This window comes from Rhyacophila brunnea, unplaced genomic scaffold (genome assembly GCF_057557595.1).
Source record: "Rhyacophila brunnea isolate RB1 unplaced genomic scaffold, BYU_Rbru_1.0 scaffold_81, whole genome shotgun sequence".
In the NCBI taxonomy this organism is placed as follows: Eukaryota; Metazoa; Arthropoda; class Insecta; order Trichoptera; family Rhyacophilidae; genus Rhyacophila; species Rhyacophila brunnea.
This window is the reverse complement of record NW_028233352.1, coordinates 311,936-318,907: the sequence shown is the minus strand read 5'-3', so window position 1 is coordinate 318,907 and position 6,972 is coordinate 311,936. Positions and strand designations below refer to the sequence as shown.

At 25.0% G+C, this 6,972-nt stretch overlaps 1 non-coding gene across 1 annotated transcript; it reads right to left on the bottom strand.

The window, feature by feature from the left end:
- Positions 1 to 2,019: 2,019 nt before the first annotated feature.
- TRNAK-CUU (transfer RNA lysine (anticodon CUU)) lies at positions 2,020 to 2,092 on the bottom strand. Its single transcript has one exon. It is a non-coding gene; the product is annotated as a tRNA-Lys (tRNA).
- Positions 2,093 to 6,972: the final 4,880 nt, after the last annotated feature.

Sequence of the window (6,972 nt, the reverse complement as noted above, 5' to 3'; positions counted from 1 at the left end):
ATCTTTAGTGTTTATTGTTATTTAAGACCTTGTTTCCCAGCTTAATAATAGTTTTATTTAATTTGTGATACGATTTCTGTTGATGAAAGGTCAAAGGCATATTTAATTCAGCAATCGCTATTATTTTTAGATACTATTCTTCCACAAAACTACCGTTATGTATCAATCTCTTAACAAACTTGTGGATGGTGTCGTCACCCGATGTAAACTAAAGTACCATGATAATGAGATATTTTTTATCTGTTAAACCGAGTATTGCCATAGGTTTAAAAAAGTCACATTGTTTTGTCATACAGACATTCGATCTATAACACCAAAATAAATGGATGAAGGTTCGAATATTTCCCACACAAGGGCATTGTTAAATTGCCAAGCAGGTAACTTATTAACCCTAGATGAAACGGATACAGCATACACTGGTATCCCGTTTCACAGTTCAGGGACCTTATAGCTTTAAACATAAAATTGATTTATATCCAAAAATATCATAATTCGACATGAAAAGCAACTGATTAATCCATTATATGTTACGATAAATTCGTTTTCTCGAACGGGATCTTATTGGCAGAGTTAATTTAAGAAGTGAACCTTTTTTTTATTTCAAAATTAAAAAATTTATATTTTCGTATGGTACCAAATATTCCATCTGTTCTTATTTAATCTTGATTCACAAAAAAGATGATAAATTCTTAAAAAAGATTATTTTTTCTTTTCTGTTTTAATTTCGATTCACATATAAGATGAAAAATTTCGAAAGTCTTTTCTACATCAGAAAAAAATGATTATAAATGTAAGAATTGATTACGTATGGTGTACAGGAAAACCCCATATATATTTTTATAGAAAACAAAGATAAGTATGTTGTTGAATGTCCCATTTATCTTTAACAAAATTAAATACCCATCAATATTATGATTCTAAAATATGATTTGATGTGTCTTCTAAGCGCTTTAAATGTAAAATTGTTTGTAAAGAATCAAAATAATTGTATACTTGTTTTTATTCTCAGGTTAATTTGATTTTTTGGTTTTTTTAGTTGTTCAAGCAAAACTTTAGGTTGCTCTATAGAAAAGATTTGACTGATACTGCTTTCAACATCATCATCTTTACAATCTTCCGCGATGCATATACTTCTCTCAAGACTTATTGGTTCAATGCTTTCCTCAATCATATAGTTTGTTGCGTATGTTTCCGCTTTTGTTGGCATTTCAAACACCTTAATGTAACGAATAAATAATAAGAAAATTTCACACTGAAAAGCTTGATTCAATTTTTATATGTTTACAATAAATTTATAGAATGAAAAATTGTTTTAATGGTGTGATATTAACGAGGGAATAGATGGATAATGACGAAAATTTATATAGAATAATTTTTATAAGCAACTAAAAATAATAATTTGAACCCAAAAGCAAATACATTGATAAATTATGTGCCTTTGGTATTTATTTCAATCGATAGTTTATTTCAGAAATCTATTGCGAGATTATTTAAAGTGCATAACTTATAGATTTCAGCATCATTAAGTTTAGACAAAGTATTTCTTTCATGGGAAGCAGAAAAAAGCTATCCAGAAGGGCATATATTTAGCAACTACATATTACAGTTTTATATATTTCAAGTGATCTATTAGTAAAGTTGAAACACCTTACATGAAATTACAATCCAAAATCATTGTATATTTAGATTATGGTCATCCTGGCATAATCTGGATCCAAATATGGAAATTTCAAGGGGTCAACTTGAAATTTGCTTTCTTTACACAATCAATATCCGCGTATTTCTTTACTTTCATATTTACTATAGATTATCTTAAAATATGCAAAATTTCGTTTAAAATTATTTTTTTGATTTTTTATTTATATTGAGATAATCAAACCGAGTTAATATAATACAGTTTAAAACTTTGACGTATTAAAGTATATGAACTTGTAGATAAAAATACACCTCTTAAAGTTCTTAAATTATTTTTTTGATATTATTTCATTCATAATGATGCCATTCATAAAAATTAAAATATACCCGACGCGGGGCTCGAACCCGCGACACTTAGATTAAGAGTCTAATGCTCTACCGACTGAGCTAGCCAGGCTTGAACGAACGAGTTAAAATAGATATAAAATTATATAAATTACAAAAATAAAATTACATTTTTGAGCTCGCTGGAAATAATTTTATACTATTTATTATAACAAATGATCATTAAATTTCTTAAATTAGATTCGTTTATTATGCGTAAATTTGATTTTTAACTTTATAATTTGTTCAAAAAGAACTTTAGATTACTCTATACAGTGACTCATTTGGATTTTTCATAAAAATATTTAAAGTGACTTCTTATCATCGAATTATGCATTTTATTATAAGTGTAGTCGATTATCTAATTGCATAATTAAATATCGGTGGCACTATATTAATTCTTATTATTTTGAATGCATATTTCCATGCATTAATATTATATAAAAACTGTATTCTTGCCTTACAATCTTAAACACAATAAACATGGAATTTAGTTTTTATAATCGAAATATTTCAAATCTAATTTTTATTCATCATGGCGACATTACATCGCATACTGGTATTTTGGCGATCAGCCTGGACCAAATTAAAATATTGTTCATAAAGATCTTTAAAGCCAGACCAGCCATTTTATTCTGCAAGTAAAATATATATATACTTTTGATGCATTTGTCTGAGGGTCGAGATTTTAACTTGGTATCAGCCTATCAATAAATAAGTAAACTATAATCATTTAAGTAAATTTGGATATATACAAAATATTTCTTTTTTTAAAATTATTTGTATAATGATAATCATAGAATCTGTGAATCGATTCAACTATAGGCAGGTCATGAAATATGATACTCATATCAATATCACTTTTATCAAAATGGCTCAAAGAGAAATAATATTCTAATAATATTTGAAGCAAAATCTGTAATTAGATTACGAATGAAAATACACAGAGTCACATTTTCATATAGCTATTACAACAAACTGCTATTTTAATGCTAAAAGATAGTTATTAATTAGAATATTATATGTATTAAAAAGCTTGTAACTTCATTTCATTTTTAATATTTCGTCTTACTATAGGATTGAGAAAAACCCTCGAACTAATGGGTCTCGAAAAGAGGAGAGTTGGTGAAGAAGATATAAAATAAGAGAATATAATCAAGTTTATATATGATGTGTGCATGAGAAATCGATTTGTTAAGCTTGAAGAAAAAATCCAAAATTAATGTACTAAGCTTTACCCTTAAATAAAATCTTCCATGAATATATTAGCTTTATTTTGGTTATGTAATAAATAGAAGGATATATTGTGCTAGAAAGTATATCTTATACATAAATCTGGTGGTTTTTTCGAATTTTTTTTGGTTATTTAATCATTACCGTAAAAATAATCTGGTAGTTTTATTTTGTGTAAACCATTTTACAAAATCAATAATTGATATAATGTACGATATATCTATATACACCAGTATATTTACATATGTGCTCTTTTTAACCATGAAATTTATTAGGTGTTTTTTGAACTTCATGGATTGCCTTTTCTTAATATTTTATTTTGTATTTATATTCAAATTTGATCTATATACAAATTTCACCCTTATTTGTAACTTATGCGTGTTATTGTTTTTATATTTTGATGATTCACTTTATTAATATTTTGTAGATTTTTATATTTGAATCTATAAAAATTTTCCTTTTTTATAACCTATTTTGAAATAAGTAAGTAATAAATAAATAAATCATTGCAGAACATTAGGCTCTATAAAACACATATTAATCTTTAAAAATTGTGTTTAATATAAAAACTAAGTTTTTTGAATTATATTTTAGTGAATAAAAAGTTATGTGATTTCTATCAAAACCTGTATTTGATGCTATATTAAAATAATATTGCAACATTAACAGAACAATCCGTGATATATTGTTAAATTATATTTAAATATCTGCAAATAAATCCCTAAGAAACAGAATACCAACTTCGACACAATAATGCCGCCATAAATGTTACTTATGTGTCAAATTTTGACCTGTATTTTAAAATTCAAACGAACATGTTAACACAAAATTTTTGCCGAACAATTTTAAAAGACATTTTTTTCAATTTTAAATATAAAAATTTGATACAATATTTAGATATCTAAAAAAACATAAATATGAAAGTCATGAAGAAATTTATAACTTAAATAATGAGTATAGAGAAAAAAGGTTTCAAAAACGAAATATAATTATTAAATCAAGCTCATATATTAGAATAAACGTCAAAATATCATATACAATATTTCAATAATCAATAAAACATTAAAAATTAAACAAAAATTTTAATGATTATCATGGAAAGACAACAATTTATGAATTATGACAGGAATCATATAAAAATACAATGAACTACAAGTAATAATAATAAAGTCAAAGAAAAATTAATGGGTTAAAGGTAATAAATTATATCTTTGATTATATTTATGCAACAATTTTTTATATAAATACAAAATAAAAATGTATGAGTTTCAAAGAATATTATTTAAGCAAAAATTTCTAAAAGTATTTGTTTTTAAAGATGGAATTATTTGAGGGGTTGTAAATCTTTGCATGGGTCGTTTAAAAAAAAGATCAGTGTTCAATTCTGTAATCGAAGCCGCAAGGTATGATGAAATGTAGCACAGAGTACTAGATGAAGAAAATTTTCGCATGTGGTTATTTTTCCTAATATTAAAAGACTAAGGCGAACAAGAATAAAATATAAATAGAATATGTATTTAGTGACCATTTCTTCATTTCAATAGATATTTATATTTAAATGTTTCGCGAGTAGTGTATACGCAAAGATCAGAAGGGCATCATTATGTCTGATCAGATCATTTATATTTCTATTTTTTCAAAAACGAGCATTATTTAAACAAAGGAAATAAGGAATGCAACAAAAATACATAAATAATTTACTTTTGTAATTAAAATTGGCGCAATAGAATAATATAGGTAAGAAGACAATTTTTTTCTGTCCATATGACTATTATCCTCGCCAAAGCCACGATAGCATAAATCGACTTGAAGGTATGTTTCAAAAGCTTCAAATCAAGAGTATTAAACGGTTTTCTTATGCATTGAAAGAAGAGCACATAATAAATTACGATTACGATTGCAAATAGAAAAATAAAATGAGATTCGAGGTTTGAAAAGTAATTAAAGTCATCATGGATAAAAATACACATTTGATTATGATTTTGACTTAATATACATCAAAATGCATATTCTGTTATAAAAAGATGTTTTTATTATAGAAAATGTAAGCCCTCATGAGTATGAATAGTTCACATGCACAAAGTAAAAGCACCTACTGTCAAGACTATATAATAGTTTCTCATCAAAATTTCATGCATCAATATCATCTGATCTTTATAAAAATATGATTTTTTTGTGTGCTAAATTTATAAAATATAAATGTATTTTAAAGCTCTAAAAAGATTTTATCAAGAAATCGGATTTGAAATTTCAAAATGTACTTTATGCCCATTTATTATTAGTTCAGTAGATACTTAATTATTTTTTTTTCTCTTCAGCCTTATATTTTCTATTCCTTCTCATACTTACCTCTCCAAACTTATAACTTAACTTTACCCGTAAAAAATTTACCCTTTGAACCTTTAATAAAACTTATATTATATCTATATAATTTTAAATTATTCATGCAATCAAATTTATTTATTTTCTAAAGATAAGTTATAGTTCAAATCCTAGATATAAACAGTCTTAGAAGAAAAAACTAGTTTGTGCAGATTTTAATGATTGCTATGTACCTAGATTAGTATTTAAGAATAAATTATATTAATATTGGATCCAAAATTGTTTTTCAAATTATATTTGTTCGTTTTTGATTCGTTTAATATATATAATCATATAAATATTTGCTATTTATACCATTTAATGGTTTCGAAAACATCCAATCAGTCCTCATCATTTTTCTGCAGCGTAAAATTAAACAAAAAAGGGGACTATCATTTAGACTTTAAATTTTGTAGATCAAGTATGTGCATATATAATCTGACCGTCTCTATGTTTGTGGCTATTAAAAATAGTATGAATTGTTAGCTCAATATTTTTTGATTTATTTTAACACTTCGGTTTATTATATTCATTTGTATTTTAGTAAATTATATTTGGCATATGGTTCAAAAGACTATTCGCAAATATACGGCTTCAAGGCAAATTTATTTTGTTTTATGTCGTATAAAAGCCACTATAAAAATTTTAATTTACGGAAATTTCAGCTTTATTTATATTTATTCGTTGAACCTTTTGATATTTTTATGGTTTAAAGAAAACTACTATTTTGGAAAAAGCCCAAAAGCTTTTCGTTTATAAAGAAATATTTCTATATTTACGGAAATTATTATGTTTATAAAGGTTTGGAGAATAAGGAAATTTAGTAATCTAAAAATAGTTTTATTATTTATAATATAACCGCATAAAAAATACTTAATTTTTATTTGCACATACCGCTAATTCTTTTCATTGAAAACGAATATAAGTTAAAAAAATCCGCATTGATAGCTGAATTATATAGTTTTAAAATTAATTTTTTTTTTGATTTAAGATAAAATTTCAGTCTTTTTTCCTGTTTGGTTTCCTTCGTATCAACTTTTTATGGCATACAAGTTAAAAAACACAAAATTTGCACAATAAATCCACATATAATTGAAAATACCCCAAGAAAATTTAAAATCATCATTTAATAAAATCAAAAGGATTTAATTTAAACTATAACTTTATGTGTTTATTTCATGATTTTAGTTTAGATTTTTGACCCCTCTTGATTCGTATCGAGAATTCTACTTTATTGAAAAAAAGTTACTGTCTTTAACTTTATAGATTTACGCTAAATTTTCGTTTTATGAAGGTGTAAAGGTATGTATAAAGAATTTTTTTTTGCATTTTCAAGCATCTCGCAAATTACTATTTTGA